We start from the raw sequence: 15,867 nt of genomic DNA, 5'->3' as shown, positions 1-15,867 counted from the left end.
TATCTTCCTCACGGACCCGCATTTGGTGATAGCCGGACCGTAAGTCAATTTTAGAGAAATACGTCGCACCTTGGAGTTGGTCAAACAAATCGTCAATCCGAGGCAATGGATAACGATTCTTGATCGTCACTTTGTTCAACTCCCGATAATCGATGCACATCAGCATACTACCATCCTTCATCTTCACAAATAAAATCGGAGCGCCCCACGGCGAAGCACTCGGTCGAATAAAACCCTTCTCAAGCAACTCTTGGGTTTGATTTTACAACTCTTGCATTTCCGTTGGTGCTAAACGATAAGGAGTTTTAGCAATGGGAGTAGCACCCGGAACCAACTCAATGCGAAATTCAACTTGTCTTTCCGTCGGAACACCCGGTAATTCATCCAAAAAACGTCTTCGAATTCATTAACCACCGGAATTTCACGAATGGGTGGTGGCTCTTCACGAGTATCAACTACATGAGCAAGAAAAACCATGCCACCACTCACAAGAAAACGACGTGCTCGTGCATAAGTGCATAATGGCACAAGTCTTCTCCGCCTCTCGCCATGAATAATTAACTCTCCCCCACTTGGGGTCTTCACACGAATAGATTTTTCATGGCATGCAATATCGGCTCTATGACGATCGAGCCAATCCATACCAACGACAATATCGAATTCACCCAAGGTCATCGGGATAAGATCAATTTTAAATGTTTCGGTACCAAACACAATATCACAATCATTACAAACATCAACCCCTAGCACCGTCTTACCATCCGCTATTTCAATTTCTACCGGATGACTTAACTTAGCTAGCGGTTTATCAAGCTTAGAAACAAAACGCGGAGATACAAACGATAAATTAGCACCGCTATCAAATAGTATCCTTGCCGGATTAGAGTTTACCATGAAAGTACCTGAGACAACTTCGTTGGATTGCTTGACCTCATCATTCGTCATCAAATAATTGTGACCCCTAGTCGTGCCCGCCGCTTTCTCCAATCGTTTAACATGATCAGTGTTTAAATCGGGACACTCCGACTTTCGGTGTCCTTCCTTGTTGCAATTAAAACAAGTGAGTTTGTTTGTCGAAGAAGGCTTCGTACAATCTCGAGCCAAATGACCTCGTACCCCACAATTGTAGAAAGTAGGGATAAAATTCCTGAAACCACTCTTCTTTACACTATTTACACTTTCGGAACCTTTCTTGCTTTTCTTGTTGGAAAAGTTCAAATGACTCGAACCTTCAAATTTTCTCTTTGAGAAAGAGAAGTCGCTTCTTTTTGGAACCTCCGACTCAAAACCCCGAGCCAATTCAAATAACTCGTCAAAAGATTTAGCCATTACCCAGCTAATCTTACCCTTCAACTCACCGCTTAGTGTACGATAAAAATCTAGCATCAACTTGTGATCATCACCAACGTACTCCGGACAAAAACGAGTCTTTTCCAAGAAGGTAGACTTGAGAGTAACCAAGTTCAATGAACCTTGTCGCAAATTGTGCAACTCGTCCCGGATTCTATCAAGGTCGGAAGGAGTTCGATTTTCTTTGAAAAATTCCTTTTTAAACTCTTCCCACGTCAAGCTCATGCATTGCTCTTCCCCATATATTCGGATTTTATCGTCCCACCACAACTTGGCCTCTTCACACAACATACTAGAACCGTACCTCGTATTCTTCTCAGGAGGATACTCCGCGGTACGGAAGGCCCCCTCGATGTCGGAGATCCAACATGTACTTTTCAACGGATCCCTTACCCCATTAAACATGGGGGTTGAGCATCCTTGAAGGTTTTGTAATGGAAGTCCCGCCTTCCATGTCCCCCAATACCATCACCCCCTTCGCCATGAGGATAAATATTTCTAGCTTCTAATGCCTCTTCGATCGCGGCATTCATTCGCTCATTGATTAACTCGGTTACTTGCCCATCAACCGATTCTTGAAAAACCTTTCAGTCATCCTCAAGAAATTCCGCTCTTTACTTTTTAATGATGGCCTCAACTTTGGCCGTAAACTCGAGGTCCTCGCTCGTACCTCCTTCATGGTTCTCGGATTCGTTTCTCGTCTTCATACTATAAAACGAAAATAGATTAAATAATGAAACGAAAGGACACAACATAATATTCATATACACCTCACCGCCCCATCTTGCTTAACAATCATCGTACATCGTTTGTTTGACACGATTTGAACCCGAAACAATGGTACTAATCATTGTTACGCGATCACGTCGCATTAACTTGCTAGTACAACGTCTATCTTGCTTGATGATTGCAAAACACAATACAAAGCAATTAGCGCATAGTTAGTTCACCTAAACCTAGGCACTAACCAATCCCCGGTCTAACCCGTCTCCTACAAGCCCCGCATAACGCGCATACACAATAAAGTCTAAGTCTAGGAACCTATCTCAAGTCGCCTAAATCCCTTAGACCATGTTCTGATACCACTTGAAACAACCCAACCTGCATTCAACCAACTAAATTTTTTTTTATCGATAACACGCCATTCGAATAATTGCCAATGTAAACCACTTCATACAACCCGTTTAAACGTACAATATGTTTAAAGTTTACTTCGTGGGCCTTAATCAAAAGTAATACAAGTTCGACCCATAATTGATAGTTTTAAACTAAACGACACTCGAGCATGGTTTGGGGCTAAACTACCCAAAACACTTAGGTCGACTTCCAAAAGCTTCCACAAGCATCAAAATGGGAATATCTAATTCCCGGCAACCCCTTTTCCCTTATCCGCATTCGTACCTAAAAAGTAAACAACGAGAGGGGTAAGCAAAGCTTAGTGATTGCAATAATTATACATATACATATATAACTTACTTACTTGCAAACACTTATACCAAATCTGCATACAAACTAGCAATATAATTAGCATACCTTCAAAATGTATAACGCTAAATCCTCGATAACATTAGCTAGTATAACAATAGCATATAACGCAAACAATACAATATGCTACAACACATTACATATCATTGATGTTCACAACATCCATTAGTATTCAAATCCCAAGGCTAGCCCTACGAATGGTATCGTCAACATCGAACTTAATCCCCATTCGTCCCAATAAATGTGGTATCGTCAACATCGAACTTAACCCACATATGAGGTGTCGTCAACATCGAACTTAAACCCTCATCAAACAAATGTCACTACAATAGTGGTATGGCTTCGTCAACATCGAACTTTAAATCCATACTTGAGGTATCGTCAACATCGAACTTTAACCCTCAACTAAACAATCAAACAATATACTCTAGGATATGGTATCGTCAACATCGAACTTTAACCCATACCCCACAAGCAAATAAATCATATACATACATATATAATTATTCCACTCATCTTATCGCCTTTGGTGAACTAGGAATCAAGCTCGCAACCTTCAATGTAATGCACCTATCACATTATGCATTTAATTAACATACAACTCTAGTGGACTAACCACCAATACTTTTCCCTTAGGCATTTAATGTCCTAAAAGCATTAAATGACTCACATCCACCAAAACCGCCCATTAATGGCTATGACTCGTCATAAATCACTAAAAGCTAGTGATTAGGGTCTACTAACACTAACTAACACAATTTATGGGTATTTCATACCCATCTCGCCCAACTAGATCAACAATTGCCCATTTAACCCATCTTAACACATAGACTTTCAACTTTGGTCAAACTTAAACCCATTAACAAATCTTTCATCATTAAACAAGTGTATTAGTGACTAACAACACAATTAACACTTACAAATCTCAATTTTCATGACCAAACCCTAGATTATAGCCATTAGGGTTTTCCTTACATCAATATAACCCAAATTCACCCATTTAACCCCCAAATGGGTCTTACAAGTCTCAAGTAAACAAAACCCTAGCCATAAACCAATTAAAACTCAAAACACGGAGTTAAGACTTACCAACACTATCAAATCATAGCTAGAGATGTAGGGAATAACTTTAAAACTTGGACTTAGGTGAGATTTGGTCTCCTTCTTCTCCAAGTGAGCTCTCTCTCACTAAACCCTAACTCTCTCTCTCTCTCTCTAAAATTGAATAAGATGTAGTTGAATAAGTGTTTAATGTGTTAGGATAAGCTTGAATCAGCTTTTAGACTTCCAAAACCGGCCATAAGTGAAAAGACCATTACACCCCCAAAAGATGCCATTTAAAATGGCTAAAATTGTCAAACAGCGACATCTGTCACGTTTTGCGACAACCTGTCGCGTTACGCGACACCCAGGACACGACAAACCACACCAGGACGTGATAAAGTGGGCAGTTGCAGAATTTTAACCTGTCGCATTCCAGCCTGGTCTGTCGCGTATCGCGACGAGCTGAAACGCGATACATAGACCCCAAACGCAACAGGAGGCCTGATCACACCATTTTCAACATTTCCTAACATTTAAACTATTCAAAATCGTTTGCGGTTAATAATAAACGTTTACAAGGTAAAATACGTACCTTTAGTCTATGTATGAGGAAAACGAGGTGTTACACGTCGCGCCCGAATGAATGGAATACTTTGACTTATGTGCTTCATCAAGTAGTACTCGTCGATAATCCCCCATCTTAGGCACCCACACTCTTCCTTGAAAGGACAACAAACCATGCGGGCCTAAGGTAATAGACTCCGTTTGCCCCATAATTCGTTCTTCATACTTGTTGTTAACAAAAGCTTCAATTTGAATCTCACCAAGCTTTACAAGAAAATCGTTAGTAATAATCATGCGCAACGATCCTACTCGTATCACCGGATGTTAACTCTTTTGACTCAACGCATCCGCGACCACATTCGCCTTACCTGGATGGTAAAGTATCTCACAATCATAATCCTTTACCACATCCATCCATCTACGTTAATGATAATTCAAATCTCGTTGGTCAAAGAGATGTTTTAAACTTTTATGATCCGAATAAATTGTACACTTGACACCATACAAGCAATGGCGCCAAATTTTCAACGCATGAACCACCGCCGCCAATTCAAGATCAGGAGTCGGATATCTCTTTACGTGTTCCTTTAATTGTCGAGAGGCATAAGTGATGACCTTACCTCATTGCATTAGAACACACCCGATCCCATTTAAAGAAGCATCACACTAAATCGTCATGTCTTCTACACCTTCCGGAAACACTAACACCGGAGCTTGACACAACTTCTCTTTTAACAATTAAAAAGCAATTTCTTGCTCATTTTCCCAATTAAATCTTGCGTTCTTCCTCGTCAACTTCGTCAATGGAGAAGCGATCTTAGAAAAGTCTTGGTTAAACCGACGATAATAACCGGCCAATCCGAGAAAACTTTGAATTTCCGTAGGTGTAGTCGGTTGTCCCCAACTCTTTACCGTCTCTATCTTCCCTGGATCTACTTGAATACCATCTTTGTTCACAATATGGCCAAGGAATTGAACTTCCCTTAGCCAAAATTCACATTTGGAGAATTTAGCATACAACTTCTCATTCCGCAACGTCTTCAACACCCCACGCAAATGATGTTCATGTTCCTTCATACTCTTCGAATACACAAGTATGTCGTCAATGAACACTATCACCAACTTGTCCAACATAGGTTGGCACACTCGGTTCATAAGATCCATGAATACCGCCGGTACATTCGTAAGACCAAAAGGCATAACTACAAACTCAAAATTCCCGTAACGCGTTCGAAAAGCCGTTTCTCAATATCTTCCTCACGGACCTGCATTTGATGATAGCCGGACCGTAAGTCAATTTTAGAAAAATACGTCGCACCTTGGAGTTGGTCAAACAAATCGTCAATCCGAGGCAATGGATAACGATTCTTGATCGTCACTTTGTTCAACTCCCGATAATAGATGCACATCCGCATACTACCATCCTTCTTCTTCACGAATAAAACTGGAGCGCCCCATGGCGAAGCACTCGGTCGAATAAAACCCTTTTTAAGCAACTCTTGGGTTTGATTTAACAACTCTTGCATTTTCGTTGGTGCTAAATGATAAGGAGTTTTAGCAATGGGAGTAGCCCCGGAACCAACTCGATGCGAAATTCAACTTGTCTTTCTGCCGGAACACCCGGTAATTCATCCTGAAAAACGTCTTCAAATTCATTAACCACCGGAATTTCATGAATGGATGGTGGCTCTTCACGAGTATCAACCACATTGGCAAGAAAACCATGCCACCACCACTAAGGAAACGACGTGCCTGTGCATAAGTGCATAATGGTATAAGTCTTCTACGTTTCTCGCCATGAATAATTAACTCTCCCTCACTTGGGGTCTTCACACTAATAGACTTTTCATGGCATGAAATATCAGCTCTATAATGATCGAGCCAATCCATACCAACTACAATATCAAACTCACCCAAATTCATCGGGATAAGATTGATTTTAAAAGTTTCGGAACCAAACACAACATTAAAATCATTACACACTTCAACCCCTAGCACCTTCTTACCATCCGCTATTTCAACTTCTACCGGATGACTTAACTTAGCTAGCGGCTTATTAAGCTTAGGCATAAATCTTGGTGACACAAACGATAAATTAGCACCGCTATCAAATAGTATCCGCACCGGATTAGAGTTAACCATGAAAGTACCTGAGACAACTTCGTTGGATTGCTTGGCCTCATCATTGGTCATCAAATAGTTTCGTCCCCTATCCGTACCCGCCGCCTTCTCTAACTTCTTAACTTGATCACCCCGCAACTCGGGACATTTCGTCCTTCGATGTCCTTCCTTTTGACAATGGTAGCAAGTGAGCTTTGGTGTTGAAGTTGCGCTTGTACAATCACGAGCCATGTGTCCTTGTCGTCCACAATTATAACATTTGGGTCCATAACCCCCGGATGCACCCTTTTTTACACTACCAACTCTCTCACTCGCACCCTTACTTTTCTTGTTGGAATGACTAGTAGGTTCAAACTTTCTCTTGCCAAAAGTAAAGCCACTCTTTCTCAAAACGATCAACTCAAAACCCTTAGCCATGTCGAACAACTCATCAAAAGTTTTCACCGCGTTTATACTAATCTTCTCTTGATAGTTGTCATTCAAGATTCGATAGAAGTCTTCCTTTAACATGTGATCATTCCCGATATACTCCGGGAAAAATTGGGTCTTTAATAAGAAAGTGGACTTGAGAGTGTTCAAATCCATTGACCCTTGCCTTAGAGCACGTAACTCGTCCTTAATCCTCGAAAGATCAGCCGAAGTTCGATACTCCTTGAAAAATCCTGCCTTGAATTCATCCCACGTGAATTCCATACATTGTTCTTCACCATAGAGTTGGATATTTGCGTCCCACCACAACTTGGCATCGCCCCTCAACATACTACACCCGTACCTTGTCTTCTTATCGAGAGGGCATTCACAAGTACGGAAAGCCCCCTCCATATCGAAGATCCAAGGGGCACTCTTAAGTGGGTCCCGTTCACCTTCAAAGGTGGGAGTTTGAGAACCCTTGAAGTTCTTATAATAGAAATCTCGCCTTCCAACATTATCTTCGTGAAGAACTACCTTCACTTGTTCCGTGACTAAATTGACTACTTGCTCGTCAATCGAATCTAAGAACTTCTTCCTAACGTCCTCAAGGAAGGCCGTGTGATTCCTTTTCAAATTCGCCTCAACCTTGGCCGTAAACTCGGCGTCCTCGCTCGTACCTCCTTCATTGGTATCATGTTCGTTTCTCATCTTCATTCTACAAAACGGAATAGGTTAAACAACGAACAAAAAGACATGACATATACATGTATACACCTTACCGCCCCATCTTGCTCAACAATTGTCGTACATCGCTTGTTTGACACGATTTGAACCAGTAACAATGGTAGCTAGTCATTGTTACGCGAGCACGTCGCATTAACTTGCTAGTACAACGTCTATCTCGCTTGATGTTTGCAAATACAACACAAAATAATTAGTGCAAGGTTAGTTCACATAACCCTAGTAATATGGCCAAAACGGATGGTTTTATTTGTGCGGTGTCGTTAGGTTACAACACGTCAGAATTAGCTACCACAGGAGAGTAATGGTTTTATTATTTATATTTAGCTAGGGTTCCTAGCTATAACTCACCTACTTCTCTTCCTTTTAACGAGTAAGTGATAAATATAACTCAGGTTTGTATTTTTGTATGTTTGCTCAGTAACGTGGGACAAAAGTGCCTATATAGTTAACCCTAGCGACAAGAGGTGATAGATTAAGATTAACTAAATAAAACAGTAATTAAACTTATGAAGATAGAGATAGATAGGTATGGAGAATAGAATTCTGAAGGGGAATTATCACAAGAGTTTAACTTCCTAGGATAAACACTAAACCTCAATCAACTGGGCTATGAACCTAACTGATTTGTCACTAAGAGTTTAGGCCTTGATGATTCTGGCTAAGACAGATATCCCTACTCCCAACGTTAACCTAAAGGATTTAAACGACCTTATGGATAGAATGCTAGGTACATGAACAAAGTGGTATACCCATAAAGGAAAGTCTCAGCTTTTCTTAATCCTAGTTAGTCTAGCTAAACAATATTCCACCACTTAACACTATGCTATGCCTTAACATTAACAGATGTGCAATCTTAGATATTCTAAGGTACTGCTAATTGGATTAGAGGTCTCTCCTTTGCGATCACTTATTCAAACCCGGATCATCTTACAACATCTTAAGAACGCTGCTTCTGACGCGAATCATGCTTTTGAGCAAGCTAGTGTTCACTGAACTCTATGTTGCTAACTCTAATCACAACCTAAATGGGCAGCTCTTCTTTGACGAATAAATAACTATTCGTACGTAGGTACTATATCCCTATTATGACGTTAAGTACACATAACTACTTACTTTGTATCCTAGGGTTGATCAGGTCCTAATACTAGGTTATAGCCACGTAAAGGAAAGGGTGATCCGTAAACTAAACTTCTAAACCATCAAGGTTTCAGCATAACAGTATGATAAGTCTCAGATAAAGTATTCAACATATAATAAACATTCGTAATAGACAGATAAGCATGCAAGATGAAAGCAACTTAAGATAATAAGATAACTTCATTAAATTAAGGAAAGCGTTCACCATTTACGGACGAGATCTGGACCATTACAAGTGCTGACATCCTCTAGACCGCTCCTATTACAATCTTTGGCGTTCGCCTCCGGGCACTTAATTTTCCGCTCGAAGGTGAGAAGGCCTTGAAAGCTCTAGTGAGAGAAAGTGTATTGTAGTGAGAGAGTGAAGAGAGGTGTGTGGAAATTGGATGACAAAAAGCCTTTAAATAAGCACAAAATTTACCTGCAAACGGCTGGCAGGCCGTTTGGCAGGCAGTTTGCAGAGCCTGTTTGCTAAGGCAAGCTGTTTGATCTGGGTGATTAGCAGGCCTTTTGCCATACTGGCAGGCTATTTGGCAGCCCGTTTGGCTTGCTGATTCCTTGGATCGTAACTTGATTTCTTGTCTTTCACCGTTTTCGCTCTAGAATCTTCATTTTAGCTCCATTTCTCTTGATTCTTTTTGCATCGTCTTCATAATTACTTTATCTACAAATTTAACCAAAAAAGCGATTATTTTGCCGACAAAGTTTTGAACTTTATGCTTTTGGGACTCAATATCGAGGGTAAAAACATGACTTTTTAGCCGATATCAAATATCCCACACTTAGACTTTGCTTGTCCTCAAGCAAACTTCCGAACTTTAAACAATAAGGATTTTTATTCGTAGTGATCAAGTGGTCTTTGTTCCGCAAGACGGAGGAGTGAAAACTTAGTTTTTATTCTTTTTGTTATTCTCAAACCTTTTTCCGCAAGCATGAGAGGAGGTTACATAACTGAGGCTATCTCACTCGGGTCACTCATTTCACTAAAGTGTTTAGGATGTCCTATAGTTCTAAGAAATGAAATCACTCTTAGCCAGCCATGCTTACATTCTTCGTCATAGGCTTGATCAAGACTCAAATCTCCATCACTTATTTGAGAGAATTTTCAGTTATCGACTCAGCTTGAATTGTGAAGAGATGGGGATTTGGAGGTTTATAGGGTGCGAAGGGTTTTGATAGATAGGAGTTTCTTTTTAAAAGATCGATTTTAGTGATCCTTTCAGCTTTTTGTCAGGAATTTCACGGTAAGCATCCCTCTTTTTGACTGCCAGGAGTTTCTTTTCTCGAATCTTTTCTGGTTCTGCTCCCTTTTTCAGAACCTTCATTCATCAAATAATATTATTTTTTTAACAAGCATCTTTTGCTTTTCTCTTCGAGGTCTCCTTTCATTGGCGGTCTTCTTTGATAATTGGCCCGGATGCTCACATTTTTTTCTAATGCGGATTTGTAGAGGGTTTTCCGAAAGGAATGATTTTGTCGGGATTTATTTCTTTGTTTATGAGGTGGATAGAATAGATAAGTAGAGGTGAATGGATTTGTGGAATGAAAATGGAAACGAAGATGTGTAGTGGGGGTTGTTTTTGTCTTCACAATTGGCCGAGGTTCTAACTTAGTCATCCTTGTCAAAATGTGTGATTCCGAAATGTAGATCAAGAGCAAGTTCTGATTCCGAGATGTTAACATCGGCGCGCTCAACGGAAGTATAGTGAAGCACTAAAAATGAGTGCTTATAAAGCCTTATTTGGGGGTGCCTCACAATAATTATAATGGGTTGATTTGCGTCTTTCGTTATGCAATGCTCTTTTGGAAAGTTGGTTTGATTTTCGCAAAAAACTTTTAACCTTGTTTTACCCTTTTGTCTATTTTGTAGCAAAAACGTTTTGATCTTTTATAGAATTGTATAATCCTTAGTGTTTTATATTTTGGAAAGTTTTAAATTTTTGTGAGAATTTAGTTTTTCAACACTTGAGGATTTTACAAGAATCATTATGTGCAACATTTGCTATCCCACACTTTAAAATAACATTGTCCTCAATGTTAAGGATACGACGTATCCCACACTATAGGTTTTAAAAGAGTCATTATGTTATTAAAAATTTATGTTGGTGGGGTTGCCAATCCCACACTTAGTTTTTAAAGTGGTATAGTAGTTTGCGTATATTCTATTTAAAAAAGTGGTGAAGATGTAGTACTCCCCTATGGTTGCAAAGCGTGCAGTCGGATGGCGTGCCAATTATGGGTTCTTCAATTCTTGTGCCGGCATCATCCTCGTTCAATGCGTCCTTGCTCCAAGTCGTGCTTCCATCTCGTACGGTCTCAATCGTCGTTTGTTTGTGACGTTTTATTCATGCAATTTTATTCTAAATATCATACATACTTAAAAACATAAAGTAGGTATGCCCTAAATCGGGCGTACACACATAAAGTAATAGAGTATCACAAGTAATTATTCAAATATTCCAAAAATAAATACAGTCATGGTTGAGGTGGAGGGTAGGGTAAGGAATACGATACGCTGGTGCGGGGCTGTCTCGCTGGTCGAAGGGCTGATTGCCCTTCATCAGTCATCTCCTCATCTGTAGCGAATTGTTGTGCCAATTCCGCCATGTTCATCCTAGAAGATACCCTGAACTGAATCTCATCTGACCGTGCGATCAGTTCGATACTGTCTATACCCTGCATGACTCCTTCAGTCATATAGCAGCTTGCAGCCTGATCCCATACGGAAGCCTGAGCGTCGGCGGATGTATCTTTGTGAGTGTGCAAATGGGAGGTGTCAAACAGGTTGTTGACAAAACTTGCTGCCCCTATGCTCGGTTCCCTAGTAGGAGATGGGATGACTGTATGCTGCGTGTACTGATGCTGAGGAGGAGGAGATGGGGGTCCTGTGTTCTGATAGCTCGAGCCTGCACCTCTGGGGTCCCTGTGGGCATACATCACCGGATACTCGTGAGGATATGGCGGAACATTGCGATGTTTGCTTGCGTAGTGCGTAAAGTGATCCAGGTTTTGAAAGATAGCGTGCTAGGCAAACCAACTCTCATGCCTAGGCAGTCTCCCATGTGATAGTGGTACGGCGGAAAGCGCGACCTATCCCCTTCACCTACTGATGACTGTCGGCGGGTGTCAGTGGACCGTCCCTGTGCGGTGGGATCATCCTCATCCCGTGGTTCCTGAGAACCTCGCCATCTCCTACCATCTCGCGTCCTCGTATCAGGCCTAAACCCTGTTACTCTCACCCCTGGCACTGTTCGGTCTTTAGAATTCGGTATTGCCGGATTAGCTGCAATGATCAACTGTTCACCCTCAATACGAATGTATTCCCAAGTGTTCAGTATCTTATACCCTATCTCTTCCGACTCAGCCCCAATCCTATACCCAAACCTCTCGATACTCCCCAAAACATGCATCCGACGGAGGAGTTTAGTAACAACTGCTCCCAAAACTGGCACAACTGTCCTTGCTGAATTCTTTTCGTTAGTAAATTCCTGGGCCAGGAGGTGCGCAACTTGCATATTCTGGTTGTGTATCATGGCGTGCATCAGGCGCATATCGTTAATGGTAACGGCACCACCATGTTGGGCTTTTGGGTGAAGGGTTTTAGTGATTAGGTGGTGAAGGATGTGGTGTACGGGATTGGTGAATTTCGAAGCCTTTTTACTTGATATCCACGGCTTATCATCGGAGGTGTATTCGTGCCAGAAAGCTTGGTAATCTATGTTGTTCAAGGTGGTGTAACCCCTCTTGAATAAAGAACTGTTGAGCTGTGACGATTTGTACAGTTCCAAATACCCTGCAAACCGTGCAAGAGATAGGTGGTACATCTGATTTTGGTGGCGAAAGTGGATACACTCTTGATCACTGTAATCTTCTTGATCAACGTCTGAATCAAACCTCCAAGTAGCCATAAATTCCGCGTATGGCTCATTGTACGCTTTCTCATTTATTTCAAACAAGTTTTGCCAGGCTCCATGTATTCTCCCGATTTCTCTAAAGTTCAAGATTGCCCTAAGCTCTTCGGCCCATCCACATTGTTCCATAATCGTCCAGTTAATATATTTGTTAGCCCCTTTTGGTCGATTAATCCAGGTTCTTATAAATGGCTCATTATCTGCTGGATCATCTTGCCCGCGAAGGTAATGGGGCAACTTATATTCTGCTGGTATTCGATTAGCCATCTGCGAAAGTCAAGTAACGTAGGTTATGTTCCAAAAGATTAAGACTTGTATATTTTTCAAAAAAAATTTCAAAATGAGGGCTTTAAAAATGGCATTTTCTAAATTACTGTTATAGTCAAATATAGCCAAAATTACCACAAACAATATCTAATCCAACTACAAACTTATTTTTAAGCAAAATTCAAAGTGTACCCGTGATTACAATAAATAATGCTAAAAATAATAATTATAGCAAGTTAGTCGTATTAAGCAATTTTGATCCAAATGTGATATTTTTAAGCATACAATGGTTCTAATGACCATTTTTGATTACCTTAAATATTATAATCACCAAACTTGAGCTATAACATTCTTAAGTCAAAGATTAAAGCCGTTTTACCGAAAAATATTCATTTTGTTCAAAACGTACAAAATAAAGCTACATTTTCATGAGCAAACCAGTGATATCTTTATTTGAACTAGTTTTAAGGCAATCCTAAATTTTAAAAACGTTTTAACTATAGGAAAAACCCTAATCCTAATTAAGTGTAGTTTAACCAAAATGTCAAATTTAAGCAAACAAGCATACATTGTTCCAAAACTAGTTTCTAAGCACTCTAAATGATTCACTAAACCTAAATGAGCTAATAAAAAAAACATCAATTTTCCAATAATTTCACCAATTTTTACCCTAAATCCTCAACTAACGAATCGAGAGCTAAAAACCATCCAAAATGCTTCAATCGAGCCTAAAAATTAACACATAGCAATCACATTATCTAACTAAGCATAAAGGAATCCAAAATTCGGCCTAAAACACAGTTTTTCTCAAAAGTCAAAAATTTAACTTTTAATAAGAATTCGAATTTTGACCTAGAAAGAATACCTTTTACACCAAATTGACGATGGAAACGTGTTTAGGAGGCACGATAGAGTCGGATTTGAGGTTCGAATCGTTGAAAATGGTCAAAAATTGAGTTTGGTGGTGGTTTAGGGGTGCGTCGGCCGTGGTTCTCAAAGGAAGGAGAAGAAGAACAAAAAGAAAAGAAAAAGAGAAGGAGAAAAGGAAAGGAGGAGAAGAAAAGAAGAAATAAAAATGGGCCCGTGCGGCTCACGGGCTTATTTCCCCGACCCGACTTGCAAATTTTTAATTTTTTTTTTAAATTTTAAAAATTTAACGAAGTTAATAAAAGATAAATAAAATTTTATTTCGGATTTTAATCCAGTTATTTTATTAAATAAAGAAAAAGACAAATAGACGGAGTAAAATTAAAATATTTTATTTTATTAAAAACACAAATTACACAGGTTCCACAACTAAATTCCAGAAATGAAGCGGGAAGAAAGACAAGTTTAAAGCTTCTTTGACCATCCAGAGTAAGTCAGCGGAGTGTACTGAAAATATTTCAAAATCACTTAACATCTTGCGCTCACACTTTTGTAAATCTCCGATATCGTCCATAAGTTTAACCAAAGCCCTTCTAACTTTTTTAATATTCGAAATTCCATCCTTTGGTCCAGTATCTTGATAATTAAGTTCAAAAAGAATTTTTGACACTGTGTCTTGAAATAAAAGATCTTCTGCGTAGTCAGGATCACCGATAGTAAATTTAAAATTCGTAGATATTTCTCGAATGATCTTCCTTTGCGGAGTTGTAAATGGAAATTTTGACATAGTGAGGATTTGTACGAGTTCTGAATATATTTCCTTTCTTTTTGCGAAGAAATTCTGATGTATTCTTTCCTCGGTAGAATCCGGAAAAGCTTCAATTAATCTTTTGATGAGAAATGAGGCTGGACCAAAGTAAAAGAAATCTCGGTTTCCATATTTTGAAATAGGGTTAGGTTTCTTGCTTTCAACCCAAAATTCTAATTCAGAGATCATTGCGGCGACATAACGGTTTATATGAATTGGAGAAACTTCCTTATTGGTGAAGTGAGGGAGAAAACTGACGAATGACTCTAAATCAAATTTGAAATCAATTTCTACACCCCGATACTTGACGAAAATATCATCCCCACATTCTTTTAACAATTTGTGAAGAGAACGAATTTGAGAACGCAGCTCTTTTAACAGATTGATTTGAAATGTTGAGAACGGGAAGTCTGAGGAATAGAGGTGCCTAATGAATTCTCTATAGACGTCTAACCTTCTACTAGGATTTAACAGATTTCCAGTAAACGGGGCTTTAGTTTTATCAATGTGTCGTATCTCATTGGGATTAAATTCAAACAAGTCTGGATAGTTGAAAATTATTGGATATTCTTCTCGTATTTCATCTTCCATAATCAGGAGTTTGTTAGGACTGATCCTCCCTTTTAGATCGTGAAGAGGGTTGAATCCTGGTTCATTTGAGTAATATTTATCTAAAAGCAATGAAATCTCTAAGTCAGATGAAATTATCCGGCTTTTTGGGCTACAAGGATCAAGAACTAATTCTTGATGAGATTTATCAGGGTTTAGATTTGTTTTGGGTTTATAAAGAAAAACTTCGCCGGTTTCCGAAGTTGTGGGAGAGCAACTGTCTTTCGCACTTTCTTCGTAGTCGGTTAAGTTTGAACTGGAATCTACAGAAATTAACACCATTCATGATGCATTTCACGCATCCAGCTTACTGAAGGTGCCTGTAAGGCTAAACACACCATCTTTCCTTTTGTGGATATACATTCAGATGGCATACTCATGTTAATCAGAAATGAAATCAATTTGTTGACCTCTTAGGACAAGAGGCTTAATTAACGGCATATACCTATTCTCACTTTCATACGCCGAAGTACCTTTCAAGGTAGATAACTAACTTCTGAGCCCACGGGCCTCACAGAACTATGATACGCTCCTTCTTATTCGAATACG

This window comes from Rutidosis leptorrhynchoides, chromosome 2 (assembly GCF_046630445.1).
Source record: "Rutidosis leptorrhynchoides isolate AG116_Rl617_1_P2 chromosome 2, CSIRO_AGI_Rlap_v1, whole genome shotgun sequence".
Lineage (NCBI taxonomy): Eukaryota > Viridiplantae > Streptophyta > Magnoliopsida > Asterales > Asteraceae > Rutidosis > Rutidosis leptorrhynchoides.
Note: the sequence above shows the minus strand (reverse complement) of the source record.